This window comes from Mytilus californianus, unplaced genomic scaffold (genome assembly GCF_021869535.1).
Source record: "Mytilus californianus isolate M0D057914Y unplaced genomic scaffold, xbMytCali1.0.p SCAF_6, whole genome shotgun sequence".
NCBI classification, from domain to species: domain Eukaryota; kingdom Metazoa; phylum Mollusca; class Bivalvia; order Mytilida; family Mytilidae; genus Mytilus; species Mytilus californianus.
The window spans coordinates 62,375,760-62,394,383 of NW_026262712.1; the positions used below are offsets into that span (position 1 = coordinate 62,375,760).

Here is an 18,624-nt window from a genome sequence, read left to right on the forward strand (position 1 = left end):
TTAAAATGTTTGTTTCACTTCCCTCTGACTTCTCTCCTGATTTTTTTTCTCAAGAAATTATAGAATCAGTAAATGGATATATATATATGTCTGTGTTCACAGTCATGCAGTTAGATAAGAAATTCCAGCATGCATCATCAAATAATTCATGTGTATTTGTGACATCAACATAACTGAAACATTATATTATTTCCCAGTAATTAGTAAATCATTTTGATTTACAATTATATATGTCTGGGACTTATGCATGTATATATCTCACAGGCACTTGTCTCAGAAAAAAAAAATCCTATATACTTTAATAAAAGTATATAGGAAAAAATTCTGAGACAAGTGCCTGTGATATATCTGTCAGTCCCAGAATAATAAATATAATTGTATCTTAATCTTTGGAAAATTCCGATTATTAAATTGTTAAATTCTTTTACGTCATAATTATATCAAAGTATACTTTTTAAAGTTAAAATGAATATTCCGTTTTGATCTGAGGAAAAACTTTTTAAACTGTAATGACATGGTCAGTCAGCGTGGCATGGCTGATTACAGGTAATTAAAGCATGCAGTAATTTTCCATTACGACAGTGCGTGTACCCTGGGGTGTGTATAACGTATTAGAAATATCATAGTTTTCTAGAGAACATCCTGTCTATGTGTAATACAGATTAATGACATTACACAAAATTTCTTTCGTTAAATGTAGTTAAGTATCTGTGTCCATTCCCTATTGCAACACTACAATTCTTTCGAAGAAAAAAATGTTAAAATTAAAAAAAAAAAATCATTTATTTAAAATAAAGAGGAAAAAAGTAGCAAATAAACATATGTAACTACGCATTGAGTAAACATAATTTCACTTTACATGTACAAACCCTTGAGAAAACGTATATATAGATGTGTTTAAAAAGGCCAATTCCCAGTGGATTTATTTCACACTAGGACCACAGGCACTTGTCTCAGAATTTTGTTTCCTATATACCTTAATACATGCAGGGAATTTCTATACTAACTTAGTATAAAAAGTCCCTGCTTAATATAACATTAAAAGTATATAGGAATTTTTTTTCTGAGACAAGTGCCTGTGACTAGAAACTAAGATAACTAGAACTAAGTTCATTGGAAAGTCTTTTTGTCTGATACATGTACATAATTAAGAACAGCTTCAAATATATGCCTATAAATTAACGGTACGTCTAAAAACCGCTCAGGACCTCCTGAGTGCAGACAGGACATAAAAAGTCACTCAGGACATGTATATATGTTTTAGTGAGCGTTGAGGGTATACATTCGATAGATAATTTAATATTTGATCTTATTATTTTGGTTTTGATAAAATCAAACCAACATTAAAGAAGTTATTTGGGATACGTCATGCATGACCGATGATCATATTCAATACCAATCATCATTTTGATTACGACGTTTGATCTTTAATAATTAGGACTGATTGATGATGGTTATAAACACATACAAGTAAACTTTGCAAAAAAAAAAAAAAAAAAAAACGTTTCCTTGGAAAAATTATAAAAATACATGAAATATTGTTTTTACAAAAGAAGTTAAATAAATTTTTCGTTTTGTATGTAATAATTGAAGCCATTTAGAAATATAAGAAATCTTCACATAGTCGGGAAATTTTCAATTCAAGTTATTTCATTTGAAAACGTTAACAAATATAGATCTTATTCGATGTAAAATGTGGCGACTTGGAGATCAAAACCCCGTTTAAATAGGGTTTGTCTACTTTCGTCTATTGCCGAACATTCTATAATTTGTAAAAATCCTTGCTATAATATAATGAATCGCGTCGCCAATATCACCACAATTACATAAAGTACAAATACAATCTTCTCCTAAATATCTAGCATCTAACAATTACAATAGGAAATTTTGAGTCGAAACTGAAGTACCAAATCTACAAAAAGAATCACTATTTTTTGTAGTAGTAGGCGTTGAAAACTAAACTGTTTATAATCTTTTTTTTCTCCTAAATTAATTGAAACTCCTGAAATAATTTAACATTATCTATAGACAGCTTACATATGCAAATCTTTTTAGAAGTATGTGAGTGTTTAGTAATAATTTGTTCATTAACCCCCCTTTTTCCTTCTATAAAATTACATTGTAATCGATTTTATTTCCAAATTTGTGTTTGCTAGGATTGACACTTAGAACGTACAACAAAAAGTAACAAGTAAAAAGTCACAATTCAGTTTTCGGATATTTTTTTTCTTTTAATAAACTTAATTTTAAAAACGTTTCAGTATTTTTCTGAAACATTTTTAAAAGGAAACGGACTTGTAAACAAAATGTATTTTTGAATATTAATATGAACAATGATTGTTAAGAAAACAATCTGCCAAAGTGGTTTGGTAATTAACTGAAGTCATGCTGTCAAAAATGTCTCCTTTTTATAAGTTATTGATAAAAAAAAACTATTTGAAGGCGAATTAATCATTTCCTCAACTAAATACATTTATCTATAAATAAAGTCAATTCGTCAAGAACTTTCTCTCATATATTTAAACAATTGTAAAATAATTAATTTAAACCTTTGTCCTGCGACTTTCTGTCCGTTTACCAATACTTATTCCTTGTTAAGTTATTTCATATCCATTTACGAATACTTATTACGTGATAATTAATTTTTCCGGATGCTTTTTATCCTATTTTCATATCAAACAACCATGTTACCCGTAGAATGGAGTTAAGTACAAATTTAGGAATTTAGTACTTAAAATTTTCAACAACAAATTTTACACTTTCATTTACCTGGATTTTTTTCTACGCTTCGAAGCCGCCACCCTGTATCAAACTTATCCAACACCTCGCATGGCGTATTCACGATGTGGAGGGATTGACAATATACAATCAAAGTTAGCAATATACAGCAAGTAAGTAATTGGGTGTTGAATGCCAGTAGATCTGAATTTGTAAATTTTTAAATTGAATTTAACCTTTTTAGAACGCGATTGTTGAATTGTGCAATAAAATTACACACATAATCTGGGCTGATATGCATACAACCACTTTAAGTTCAAGGTATCAATAAAACTGGGTCTGCATGAAAAAATGACTTATCACATAATACCAGAACCTATGTTTAGCCTACTGTTACACGATAAGAAAATATAGCTGTAGGCCTAGTTGAAAATCTTTACAAATTGTTTATTCTTTTAATTTCTGTTCGACTGTCTGGGTGCTTCTTATGTGTTTTAAATGCTATAGTCAAGTTTTATAGTCTGTTGGAGGGATTGACAATATACAATCAAAGTTAGCAATATACAGCAAGTAATAATTGGGTGTTGAATGCCAGTAGATCTGAATTTGTAAATTTTTAAATTGAATTTAACCTGTTTAGAACGTGTATTGTTGAATTGTGCAATAAAATTACACACATAATCTGGGCTGATATGCATATAACCACTTTAAGTTCAAGGTATCAATAAAACTGGGTCTGCATGAAAAAATGACTTATCACATAATACCAGAACCTATGTTTAGCCTACTGTTACACGATAAGAAAATATAGCTGTAGGCCTAGTTGAAAATCTTTACAAATTGTTTATTCTTTTAATTTCTGTTCGACTGTCTGGGTGCTTCTTATGTGTTTTAAATGCTATATTCAAGTTTTATAGTCTGTTGTACGTCATTTGGTCGTTTTTAAGTTTTTGCCATGGCGTTTGTCAGTATATATGTCTTCGACTTATAAGTTTTATCAAGGATTTGTATAGTGAGATTGGTTTTATATAATCTGCATCTCTTGTGCTGTATTTTAAAATGTATTACAATTGCTGCATCTTTACACATTCAACAATACACCAAAAAATATGAATAAAGCTTTCGTATATATATAAATAAGGAGATGTGGTACGATTGGTAATGAAACAACTATCCGCCAGTTCAATTCAAAAACCTGATATAAGCAAATGTGACTTACTTACTTACTTTAGTCAGAGAGATCTTGAATCTGAAGTCAAGGATACGAGGTGGGAAGGGTTTAGAGGTGGATTAAGGTGAGGGCATGGGGGCCCGCCCCTTTTTTGGAAAAAAAATGGTTGATTATTTAGAGAATTACTGAAGCGGGCCCCCTCTTTATGCATGACAGTTAGTGCCTCCTTATGACATTTTTTGGTACCGCAACTGGTGAGGACTTCATAAAAAAATATTTAGTATGTTTTTGTTTTGTGATAAATAATGTATTTAGACAGAAATAGGATAAAATAAACTACCGAAAGCTTAAGTCCACATAACAGGGTATGGATGGGGGTTTACACAATAGAGAATAATGGGCAAACAATAAAGATTAAAGATTAATGAAATGCTGAAATAGAGAGTAATGAGCAAAAAGTGTAAGTTTGTAGAAATATATAAAAAAAAATAAATAAAGAACACAGAAAAAGAAGACCCCCCTGCCGGGATATTTTTAGACAAAGTGCACGTATACTATTAGTAGTCAGCCGAAACCACTAAGCGTTTTGCATCCTTACGGTTTTTTTTTCGGGATACTGACTGCATAGTAAACTATCAATGTACTAGTTAATGTTCTCGAGGGATGACCCTATTACAGAGACATATATACACATATGTGTAAATATGTCTCTGCCCTATAACAGTAACCTATGTCAGTAACCTCCTCGACACGGTTCATTTTTACGGCGGCTCAGTTTTGTGTTAAGAATAAACATAATTGATAAGTTTCTTTCCCCTGCATTTCTCGATCGCACTTGTAAATAGCACATTGGTCTCAAGACATTGGTTACAACACTTGCCGTCAGTACTCAAAATTGGAAAAATATTAAATAAGAAGGTATAGAAAATTAAATCAATGCACACACACTATTATCAACCACAGACATGATGTTTTTCTCAATTTGCCTAAATCGTTATTCCGCAATACAACGTCAACGAGGGTGAAAACCCACCACTTTGAACACAGTCACAGGCACCGGCATGCTGTGAACTTGTAAGTTTCCAAAATGAGTAACTATCCATTACTTTTCTAGTGTAAAGTTCATAGGCTGATCCGGGGGGGAGGGGGGGGGGGGGGGGGGGGGGGGGCTTTCTTGGGAAAAATTTGGTTGATTATATAGGGATCACTGAAGCATGACTGGAGCCGGCCCTCCCTTATGAAAATTTCTGGATCTGCCACTGTATATTCATAAAATAAACCAACAAATTATCCAAAAGATGAATAATACTTAATACTTACGACTAAGATTGATTATAAGTATACTTGAGTCGGTTTTACAAAAAAAAAAACTTACAATTATCGTAAGTATACTGTATTGTACATGACTTAATTACTATCAATATTATTTGTAAGTTTTTTTGTGAAACTGACTGCTGAATTGTTTTTCCATGCTTATGGTACATCTAAGTCGTATGATTTTTTTAAAACCACCTCCAGGGTATAATGTCTGCTAGCCCATAGAATCTGTTTGTAGATATAGGAAGATGTGGTATGAGTGTCAATGAGACAACTCTCCATCCAAGTCACACAATTTATAAAGGTAAACCATTATAGGTCAAGGTATGGTCTTCAACACAGAGCCTAGTTTTTATCAAAAATGAAATATATTGATATTAATAGTCATGATAGTAGGACAGGTTAAATAATTTATTCATACATTTTTAAATGACTGACTAGAATTATCATGATTATTGAGGAATTTAAACCATTCTTATTTTTCAAAAGGGACAAAAATAAAATTTATATATAATAACAGGGTGATACAAATGAGAAAAACTCAAGAAATTGTTTTCAATTAAGATAAATACATGGTTTTCAGTTGTTTTTTAAAGCAGAGGCAGATTTAGTTTAAAGTAACGTTGGAAAAAATTGTTTGTACCTACAAAAATAAATACACAAAGTTAATCCAGAATTATGTGTTTATCATTTTTTTTTATGTTTAGGTTGCCAGCAAGATGAAAAGAACAATGCATTTCAAAAGTCAAAATGTGGATAAGCTGCGGTACAAGGTCCTACTTTTGCAGATTTTCATATTTTGCATGAATGAATTTGAAGTTTATATCATGGAGGGCAGAGAAAGAAAAGAAACACTTCAGTTTTCCTGCTTCTGAAGGATAAATGTAAAACATCTTGTTTGGTAAGTTTTATGCTCTGTTATGATAGTGTTTGTGCATCCATCTGTCTTTCTCTAAATTGTATTCACTTAAAGTTTTTGGTTACAGTTCACCATGAACTTCAGTTAGTAACTTGTGGTTTTACATGTATATACTCAAAATTTAGTACTTGAAAATGTTCATGTATTTTTGTCAAGCCTGCAACTTTTGTCGCAGAAAGCTCGACATAGGGATAGTGATCCGGTGGCGGCTACGGCGGTGGCGTTAGCACGGGGGGGGGGGGGGGTTCTCTTCCTATATTAAGGTATATACATATGTGGCGCTGGAATGGGTCCCTTTTTTGATGCATCAAATATATCAATGGGGTGCAATTTTACCAAGGAAATATATCAATGGGTCATAATTTTTCAGTTTGTTGTGCAACGATCTTCACTTAATGGGTTATGATTTCGCTGTGAAATATATGTATAGGTAGGGATTTCACAATTATTCAGTATATGAATGGGGGGTGTTTTTTAAATTCCAGCTGCACAACTGTACCCAAAATCCCATGTTGAGACCCCCCCCGTGGGCGTTAGCTAACTTCCTAAAAGCTTTATATTTTAGAAGGTGGAGGACCTGGATGCTTCATACTTTGTATATAGATGCCTCATGATACGAATTCTGTCTGAAACATGTCCATTGTCCTTGACCTCATTTTCATGGTTCAGTGACTACTTGAAAAAAAAGTTCAGATTTTTTGTAATGTTAATTTCTCTCATATTATGAGTAATAGGATAACTATATTTGGTATGCTCGTCAGAGAGTTTTCACTTGACCTAGACCTCATTTCATGGATCAGTGAACAAAAACTTAGTCTTAGATGCATGATTTTTTTTTATTAGTTGTTAGTGGCTTTGTACTAGCTGTCAGTAACTGCGAGTACTCTCAGATCTGTACTTAGTGTCTTTTTGTTGTTTGGATGTACAAGTACCCGGCCACGTCCACTTGTATTTGTAGTATTTGTATTTTTATCCATCTGATGAGTTAAGCCTCTTTCAACTGATTTTTATACGACCGCGGTCGTATATTGGTATGACGTTGGCGTCGTCATCGTCGTCGTCCGAAGACACATTGGTTTTCGCACTCTAACTTTAGTTTAAGTGAATGGATCTCTATGAAATTTTACCATAAGGTTCAATACCACAAAAGAAAGGTTGGGATTGATTTTGGGGGTTATGGTACCAACAGTTAAGGAATTAGGGGCCAAAAAGGGGCCAAAAATAAGCATTTTTGTAACTTCCAGACATAACTTGTGTGTTAGTGTATGGATCTCTCTGACATTGTACCACAAGGTTCCTTATCACAAAGGGAATGCTGGGATTGATTTTGGGGGGTTTTAGGAATAAGGGGCAAAAAACAAGAATTTTTCTAGTTTCATGACAATAACTTGTGTGTAAGTGTATGGATCTTTCTAAAATTGTACTACAAGGTTCCATATCACAAAGAGAAAGCTGGAATTGAGTTTGGGGGTAATTGCCCAAAACGTTTAGGAAAAAGGGGCCAAAAATAAGCATTTTTCTAGTTTCCAGACAATAACTTGTGTTCAAGTGTATGGATCTCTCTGAAATTGTACTGCAAGGTACCATACCACTAAGGGAAGGCTGGGAATGAGTTTGGGGGGTAATTGCCTCAAAATTTTAGGAATTAGGGGCCAAAAAGGGGCAAAAAACAAGCATTTTTCTAGTTTCAGGACAATAACTTGTGTGTAAGTGTATGGATCTTTATGAAATTGTACTACAAGGTTCCATATCACAAAGGGAAAGCTGGGTTTGAGTTTGGGGGTAATTGCCCTAAACGTTTAGGAATTTGGGGCCAAAAAGGGACCAAAAAACAAGCATTTTTCTAGTTTCCAGACAATAACTTGTGTTCAAGTGTATGAATCTCTCTGAAATTGTACTGCAAGGTACCATACCACAAAGGGAAGGCTGTTATTGAGTTTTGGGGTGATAAATCATAAGGGGTTCAAAAAATTTGGGGGGGGGATTTTTTTTTCCTTTTTTTCTCTTTAAAATTTTCCATTTTAAATTGGTTATTTCTGATTTATATATAAAAGCAAATAATAATGATATGGTTTGAATAGGTAAATTAAAATTTTTTAAGGTCTTAGACCACATTCATTCTGTGTCAGAAACCTATGCTGTGTCAAATATTTAATTACAATCCAAATTCAGAGCTGTATCAAGCTTGAATGTTGTGTCCATACTTGCCCCAACTGTTCAGGGTTCGACCTCTGTGGTTGTATCAAGCTGCGCCCCAGCGGAGCATTTTATTATTGTTCTGTGTCATTTGGTCTCTTGTGGAGAGTTGTTGTCTCATTGGCAATCATACCACATCTTCTTTTTTTATATTTAAGGTTAAGTTTTGGTAGTCAGGTCCATATCTCAGATACTATAAGCAATAGGTCTAGTATATTCGGTGTATGGAAGGACTGTAAGGTGTACATGACCAACTGGCAGGTGTCATCTGACCTTGACCTCATTTTCATGGTTCAGTAGTCAAAGTTAAATTTTTGAGTTTTGGTCTTTTTTTCTTATACTGTATGCAATAGGTCTACTATATTTGGTGTATGGAATGATTGTAAGGTGTACATGTCTAGCTGGCAGGTGTCATCTAACCATGACCTCATTTTCATGGTTCAGTAGTCAAAGTTAAATTTTTGAAATTTGGTCTTTTTTTCTAATACTAAATGCAATAGGTCAACTATATTTGGTATTGAAACATTTTATGATGTACATGTCAGTCCCGCAGGTTTAATTTGACCTTGACCTTATTTTCACGGTTCATTGCTCAGTGTTAAGTTTTTGTGTTTTGGTCTGTTTTTCTTAATCTATAAGCAATAGGTCAACTATATGTGTTGTATGGAAGGATTGTAAGCTGTACATGTCTGCCTGGCATGGTTCATCTGATCTTCACCTCATTTCCATGGTTCATTGGTCAGTGTTTAGTTTTCTTGGTTAAGTCTGCTTCTTAGAAACTATAAGCAATACCGGTAGGTCAACTGTATTTAGTAATTTGAATGATTGTAAGGTGTACATATATTTCTTGTCAGGTTTATATGACCTTGAATTCATTTTCTTGGATCATGTTGAGTTTATGTGATAGTTGCAGTAAAGCTTTATATTTAGGACTATCAACATGATATCAATGATTAGTAAAGAAGGCGCAACATTTCAGCGTGTGCACTCTTGTGTATACATTAAACACCACATTTACTGTTTTTACCCTGATTTTATGGATTACTGAACATAGAAATGTCATAATGTGAAATTATAGTACATTCTTAGGTTAAAGTTTTAGGTTAAGGTACATAGCTTACCATGAAGTTGAATTTCATACACATGTTCATTATGTGGTGAATTTTTAAATTCAGTGCCAAACTAAGATTTTGAGCCTGATTACATGATTGACTAGACATTGACACATGCTAGTGTTTGCCAGGCATTGTGTCCTGTACTAGGAATTTGTCCTGTACTAAGAACTTTAATAGTACTCGCTGAGTATGGAGTTTTTGTGAAAGTTTAATATTAGTGAGATTTTTGCATGACATCCTGTCAACTGCTTGTTGATCATGTTTATACATGTCTTAAAATTAATATCTGACACATTGGTGTTTTGTGAACTTGGAAATAAGTTATTTGATAGAATAATAATGTTTTGAGATTATCAAAATAAAAAATATTTCATTTTTACTACATTGTGTATTAATGATTAAGTATATAAAAAAGAAGATTTAGGGTATATGTATAACCATATATAAAAATGAGACAGCAACCGAACAACACAAAAATAAGAAAAAAAACCAATATAATTTTTTGCATCAATGTTATAATTTCCAACATGTCCAAAGAGTTCCCAATGTATTTTCTAATTGAAATAAAACACAAGTGGAACTCTTTCAGAACTTCAGAAGCTTAAAGTAGTGCTGTTTCTATTGTTGGCTTTCTGTATAATACATTGCAAATTCTTGTGAAAAATGGAATTTTATTGTAATTGCCTAAAGTTTTAACATTGATCTATATATATATAACTGGGGAAAATACCCAATTGTTATAAAGAAGAATACATAAATTGATTGTTATATAATATTAGAATAGGAAGATGTGGTATATTGCTAATTTGACAACTCTCCATCAGAGACCAAAGGATGTAGGAGGTTAGCAACTGATGACACTGGACAACCTTCAACAATCAGTAAAATCCATACCACATAGCTATTTTCATTGAAAATCATATGTTCTTGCTACATGTATGCAAACAATTTTTTATTATCCATAACTTCGGATTTTATTGGTTCTTTTTCAGAAGGATTGAAATTCATCACTGAGAATAAAAGGAGAAAACACAGAAACATGACCAAAATAAATTCAAAGACAAAAGTCAGATCAGTTATTATTTTCATCACTCAGCCAATGAATTGAAGTTCTATTAAATATCTAAAGATATTAAAACCACAATAATGACAATGTTCTGTGCTGAATGGCAAAAAAGTGGACTATACATTACGATCACACAATGCTGGATGATAAGAAACTATTAATTTTTTGGGTGGAGGGATATCCTGAAAAAAAAATAGATTTATGTAAAAAGTGTTGTTAAGCCTATTAATAGAGTTTTCATTGATTTCAAATGGGAAAAAATTGTGTTTCAAAAAAGTATTCTAGAATTCATAAATAAACATATATTGATACTTACATTATCTGCTTTGTTGTTTAAAAGTTTAGTTTTGAACAGTTATAGAACAATATAATTGCATTAACATTTCCAAGGAAAAAAAAGATATTCAACTAAAAAGATTCATCTTAAAACAATTTACTACCAAACAGAATTCATTGTAACATACACATTTATTTACTGTATATTTATAATTTGAATCATAGGATTTTGTTTTGTCCTATGGGATATTAAAAATCCCATGGGATAATTATAGTCCCATGGGATTTTTTTTGTCCCATGGGACAACAAATATCCCATGGGACTACAATTATCCCATGGGACCCAAAAAAATCCTATGGGATTTAACCAAAATCCCATGGGATAATGGTCAATCCCATGGGATTTGCCCTATCCCATGGGATATTGAAAATCCCATGTTTTTCTAAATCAAATTACAAAATAGATATAATAATAACAGCAGAAAAGCAATGAATTTATTGAATCCCATGTAATTCCGCACATTTTGGTTATATACACGACACTGTAGCTCTAAGGAGAGGCGGCGGCGGATTTGCAAATGAGTGTTTTGCAAATTAAAAGTGTCCAGTGTTTATTGTTTAAAATCAAGTGCATTTGTAGTAAAAATAATACACTATCGTTTGTACATTGGTAAGGATTTATGTTTGGTGTTGATGAGGCACATAACGGGTAATTGTTTTTATTTGAAATTTCTCAAATATTTGATTTTGTTCGACTGATTTGATAGATGAATAAAAATATATCTATAATCTAAAAAAAAAAAGAATAATTACGATATGTAGATGAAACTGTTATCCAGTCGATGTTTAAATACATGCGATAAAAGAGAATATATAAATATGATTAACAAACTTTTTAAACAAAAGGCAAACCTTAAAACCCCGAATATACTTTGTAAGAACATTAGATAAATTCTGAATTCCATCTAAAATACATTGTTTATTTAGGTCAAAAGAATGTGAATACCTTAGGCTATTTTCAAAAAATGTTAACTGAAAACCCTGCAGACTGCAGTTTACTCGCACATTCACCAAGTTCGTATTTCCACGGCTATCGTATCATTTAATTTGTTTAAATCTATTTCAGTGTTTATTTTTCAAACTGTTTATGTAAATAATTTTGGATCAACATCGAGTCAGATTAAGTTATAATTTATTAAATGATTAATTAAAAACTAAAATATGCATCCAATCTAAATGTTACGCCTATGATAACCTATATAAAAAGATTTAACAGAACACAATTCATGTTTTATATATTTTAAAAAAAACATATACGCTAAACGAAACTATGTACGCCAAGAAACGATGTACGCTAAACGATACGATATACGCTAAACGAAATGATGTACGCTAACCGATACGATATACGAGATTGACGCAATACCATACGATGTACGATAAAAGGGAGCTTATGTTATCGTTTATGGTATGGTTTATGGTACATGGTTTCGTTCGTACATCATTCGTTCAGCGTTCATACAACGTTCGGTTAGCGTTTCGTTTGCATTCGTACACCGTTCGGGAATCGTACGTACATCGTTCGGGCATCGTCCGTACATGATTCGGGCATCGTTCGTATTGTTAACTTTTACGTTACACGGACTGTAGTAAGTCTATATCCGAACGACTTCCTTTTACTGGGCTGTTATGACAGTTTACTTGGAAGTTGGCCTTTAGAAGTTCTTTAATTAAAGTGACAACAAGATTACGTTTAATGTATATATTCACCTTGTACTTTTTGTAGGCTTGGAATGAAATATAAATACAAATAGAATGTTGTTGGTTTCATTTGTATTTGTAAATGATCATTATATCGTGACAAATTTGAGAACTATCAGTTAAATGAATGAAGAACATCAATTTACATACTAGTTTTTAATCATATTAGAATAGTATTATGCCATATCAATATAGTATTATGCCGTATTAGAAAACAAGAAAATCAAAAACATACTTACATGAAATTTGTGACATATAGTTGTTCGGTTTATTAAATAATGTAGAACATTTTTCTGTCGTTTGGATTAATCTCTCAGACTGCTCAGCATGTCCAGTATTTGCATAACCATTAGAAGATAGAGATTTACTGGTCAATTGTCGATGAGAAATTTTTAAACAGTCGTACAATCGGAAATTAGTTACACAAAATGCTAAAAACTTTTAAAACTGTATGTATTTATTTCAATTTATAGTCGCTAGTCTATCAATACATGAACGATTCTGTAGTTTGTGTAAAAAATAAATAATCACCATTAAAAAAAATGTGGATTCTTGTATTTATATGATGGTATATTTAAAGAAAATTGTTTTATCAACGTATTATATTACATGCATTTCGCACGACATTTAGTACTAATATACATAACCGTCAGCAGGTTTAATTTATTCCATTGGTTGCCGTATACAGGATTTTTTTTTATAATCGCAACCAGAATGGCAGCAGTGAAACGGTCAAAACAGCATAAGGTGTGCTTAAGGGGGTTTGATTTTTTTACATTTTCATTAACAACATAGTTACAATTTAAAAGTATGATTCATAACATGCTCATACTTATTATTTGATAGATAATTACCCCCTTCTTAAGGGGACTGTATTGCTTGCCAATTGTAAAATATTGCTTTACTATTCAGTTGACTGTATTTTAAGGTGTTCTTCATTGATAAAACGTTCTTAATTCGTTGTTTCTTTGCAAGTTTCAACCACAAATCCGCTGATATTTACATGTATGGACAACAAGTTAATAAACAATTAACCTTTATCTTTTTAAGAATCCCTTCATAATTGACCGTGTTAATATGAATACGCATTATCACTGAGTTCATTTCAGAACATATTCAAAAATATAATAACGGGTTAAATACATGTTTACCTTCTAAACCTAGTACCTTTTGTTAGCTATTAGTCGTGTTTCTTTGTCCTATATGTTCTCCCATCTATTTTTATTATAGTCATGTCATGTAATGTTGTCATTTTAATGTTATATTTAACATTGCGATAAAAGCGGGAGGTTTGGCATGCCACAAAACCAGGTTCAACCCACCATTTTTTTCTTAAAATGTCCTGTACCAAGTCAGGAAAATGGCCATTGTTATATTATAGTTCGTTTCTGTGTGTGTTACATTTTAATGTTGTGTTTTTGTTGTGTCGTTGTTCTCCTCTTATATTTGATGCGTTTCCCTCAGTTTTAGTTTGTAAACCAGATTTGTTTTTATCTCTATCGATGTATGAGTTTCGAACAGCGGTATACTACTGTTGCCTTTATTTACCTTTAATCGGACACTCTTTTATACTTTAGTTTACTTTCATTTTCATCAGTTTACTATCGACTAAACTAAAATGAATAACATCCTGTTATGGAAAATTGTAATGGATTTGTATTTGTATATGAAATAAACCTATTTTTTCTCACAATACAAACAAGAAAAAATGAAACAATTCAGTAACGTAGATCTACACCTGTGTTTTGCCAGACCATTTGAAATACGTCAAGGTCGCATTAAGTTTTGTATTGAAATAATATCTTCATGATAGGGAACTCACAGGAATTCAAAAATAAAGCCTGCAAATTTTTCAAATCATCCAGTTAACAATTGATGCAAAACAATACAGGTTGTCAGACTTGTATACTTTAGGGTTCATATTCATATCACATTAGCATGTTCCAGGTAAGAGTACATGTATGCATTGGATATTAGGATCATTACTATAAACAACAAATCATAAACGACATCTTTCCAGTATCAAGAGGAAAACAGTAGTAGAACAATAGTTATGTCTCTTTGTCCGACCTACGTTATCTAATAATACTGATGGCAAATAAGAAAAAAAATCACTCATTCTTTTTTCGTCCCCGACCGTCCTATATTAAACATATATCTACAAAACCTAAAACAATTTTCTAATAAACTCATTATAATTCTGCTGTGAGAGTTTTCCATATACGTTTTAAAAAGTTGTGCTTCTCGTTAACTGATGTACATGTATCGACTTCAAGTTAAATTGTATTTCTATTGAACCTGTTGTATGAATTTAAAAATTTGAAAGGAAATGTAAAAAATTTGTAAGACATTTGAAACTTCCATTGTGTTTCAAATGCACCACAATGTACATAATTTTTTGTTGAGTGGGAAATATACTGTTTACATTAAATATCATATTTTGTTATATATTAGGCGAACTTGAGACTCATTCCGTAAACGGATTAATCGTATCTTCGGGCAGTATTATACACCAGGAAAAATGGTCATACTTTTTCAGAAGAAGATGAATGGTATACTTTAATCTTGTACCAAACAAAAATAAAACGTTTTTGTATGTGATGTTGACGACAACAAAATAATTTATCAAATTTATTAAATGAAGCAAACTAATAAATATGTTCACTAGTGTAAGTAAAGAAATATAATGAGGAGCCCAATAAAACGATAAAAACAACAATGTAAGGGTAACAAGTATTTATGACACATTACAATCTGTAAATTGTTGAAAGTTGAAAAAGATATACGATAAAACATGATCATTCAAACTTTTTATCGACTTTGTATAATTTATTACAAGTCTGGGATCATTTTCACATTTTAATAAAAGAAAAATCTAAATGAGACAAATAGACAAGTCGAAGGAGAAAGTTAAACAAAACCAAAGATAGAATAACCCTGCACAAATCCACATATTTCAAAGACGACTTACTGCATACAAATGGAGGTAAATAGAGTGTGTCAGACGTTAAAGCAAGCCATTTGCAGTAGCAATATCGGTCAAGATAAGTACATTACCGATGATATTTCGAATTCCACAATGAATCTTTAACGGAAAAAAAAACAAGATAAATAATCTGACACTGTAATTAAGGGATGGCAAAACCCTAATTTGAACTAAGTCTTCTTTGACGCGGAATAACGGACAAAGAATAAAGGATAACCAGAACAGGTGATATCCGCTTAAACAAAATTAGCTTTACTATCTATAGAGACCTTTTTAACTAGAATTGTGCTTGTAAAATGAATAAATGATACAGATTTGGTGAACAAAAAAAAAACAATTCAAATACGGTCAGGACAATACGCTTAAGAAGCCAATTTTGTTTTGTAGTTGTAGTCATAATCATTTTTTTTTTCAAAAGTTAAAAATTCATGTCGATACTGGTTTTGAGATTTTAAGTTCGGCGAATGTACATCGACTAAATTAAAACTTACACTTTTGACGTTGTGTTTTATTAGGAAATAAATGTATAGTATAAAGTATTTAATGTTTTTTTATTTTTATAATTGCCGACAAATTAAACTGTCAATAATAACTGTCGGTAAAAGAAAACCTTTATAAGCGTTGGTTTTTTTCTAGGTCGTTTGTGATTCAAAGAGAGCAATCATTTTAATTACGAATCTAGAAATGCGTTTTTCTACATACACTGCTCTATTTTTCTTTAAAAACATGTATAAGAATAACATGAACAAATGACATGATGATTTGCCTATGAAACAAGTTTTCGCTACAGTTAAAAGAACATGGATACAGTATAAGTATCTTTAAAGTCCTCAGTTCTAATTCTATTTTTTTTTCTGCAAAATTAAGAATTTGTTAGAGAATTATATAATGTTTGAATCCGACAAGGTGAAGGTATACTTTGTCGTGTGTTTGTTTATTTTTCTTTGGCTAAATGTATAGGGAAGGGTCAAGATCTCACAAAACATGTTTAACCCCGCCACATTTTTGCGCCTGTCCCGAATTAGGAGCCTCGAACCTTTATCAGTCTTTTTTTAAGTTTAGTTCATTTATATAAAAAGTTAAATCACAAAAATACTGAACTCCGAGGAAAATTGAAAAAGGAAAGTCCCTAATCAAATGGCAAAATCAAAAGCTCAAACATATCAAACGAATGGATAACAACTGTCATATTCCTGACTTGGTACAGGCATTTTCTTATGTAAAAAATGGTGGATTAAACCTGGTTTTAAAGCTAGTTTTTATATGTTTCGGAGTTTAGTGTGACGTCCATTTTCACTGAACTAGTACAATGTACACATTTTTGTTTAGGGGCCAACTGAAGCCCGCCTCCGGGTGCAAGATTTACTCGCTGTGTTCAAGACACATTGGTGGCCTTGGACTGTTATCTGCTCTTTAGTCGGGTTTTTGTATCTTTGACACATTCCCAATTCCTAATTTCCAGTCTGAATTTTATTTGACTGTGATCATCTAGCAAATCTACGATCTTACGATAATTTGTGTTTAAACAAATAGTTGATTTTATCAGCATGCGATCTTTATTAGTATTAGCATTGTCCATGTATACTAACTTCAAATAATGAATATTCAATTTGGAGTTTTGTAAATAGTTTATTGATTCACAAATGTTAAACATCATATGATTGCATTGCACTAATGTTTGCGTGATCAGAGCTTTAAATTACAAATTAGTTAGAATATTAATGTTTTTAGTTTAATTGCGATCATTCAAAATAAATTAAAGTGTTTAAAGATCGATTTTTTTTATTAAAGGTCGCAAACAAACAATAGATTAACGAAGTATCGAGGTACTCAAGTTACAATTGAAGTAAATGAATACATTTTGAATACTATAAGTGCAAACAAAAAGTGTCATCAGTTTAAACGAAGGGAATATATCGGACGTTTCATATCGCGTTTTATTGCAGTATATCATAACTCCTATGTGCATATCGACATTTTACTGTAATTATAATAAGGATTAATCAATGTATTGTCTAATTCGTTTATTAATGAGTAAGTTTAGAAAAAACATCAATTTATAAGAAATTATGATTACCCAGGATGCAACAATAAGTTTTATTGTTTTCTTAATACCATTATTAGTGAGTATGATTGTCAATGAGACAAATCTTCACAAGAGACCAAATAACACAGATATTAACAGCTATAGGTCACCGTACGGCCTTCGACAATGAGCAAGGCCCATACCACATAGTCAGCTATAAAAAGCCCTGAAATCACAAATGTAAAACAATTCAAACGAAAAAAATAACGGTCTAATTAATATACAAAAAAATGAACGAAAAAAAAATAAGTAACACAGCAGCTAACGACTACCACTGAATTACAGGCTCCTGACTTGGGACAGGCACATACATACAGAATGTGGCGGGGTTAAACATGTTAGTGGGATCCTAACCCTCTTCCTAACCTAGGACAGTGGTGTAACAGTAGAACATAAGAATGTTATTTGTATCTTATACAGTTCAGTGAATATTTATTCACGTTTCGGCTATTTATACAAGTTTGTGTTTGAATATGGAACCTATTAAAATAGATGGAAACACGTCTATTATGTGTGAGAACATATTTCCTTGATAGAGGATAGCTGCTTAAAAGGTTTCAAAGTGGTTAAGTTTGAGACTATCTTTTCAAAGTTTACTGATGCTATACATACCTGGTTAACCGCTTTGAAATATCTTTGTCAACACTTACTGTTACCATCATTCAGTCGTCTTAACCCTGATAGTAACATCACCAAATAATACTTTTCACCCCATTTCTACTTGACGGTTACCTTTTGTGGTCGGGAATTTGTTACTTGTTCAGAGTGTTTCAGATTAACCCTAGTTTTCGTAGTTTTTGTCCTACTTATTATTGGTTTTGTAAGAAGTGTCTTATTGACTTGTTTGTCTTTTCGTTAAATTTCTATTCTTATATTTTGCTTATGGATTTCGAATGTCCTTTTAAAGTTTTCCACCTTTTTTTACTGTATCAAAAACAAATGGATTACTCATATAAAATAATAACCCCATTTTTGTTCATAGTAATACAACAATATCAATTTAAAATGAATTT

General features: G+C 31.8%; 1 long non-coding RNA gene across 2 annotated transcripts; it reads left to right on the forward strand.

Annotated features, from left to right (window-relative positions):
- Positions 1 to 4,494: 4,494 nt before the first annotated feature.
- Positions 4,495 to 10,819, forward strand: LOC127704745 (uncharacterized). 2 transcript variants are annotated; one of them, XR_007983473.1, is made up of 3 exons: positions 4,495 to 4,807; positions 5,914 to 6,107; positions 10,429 to 10,819. It is a non-coding gene; the product is annotated as an uncharacterized LOC127704745 (long non-coding RNA). The 2 variants fall into 2 exon arrangements; XR_007983472.1 differs by lacking the exon at positions 4,495 to 4,807 and having other exon boundaries at positions 5,646 to 6,107.
- Positions 10,820 to 18,624: the final 7,805 nt, after the last annotated feature.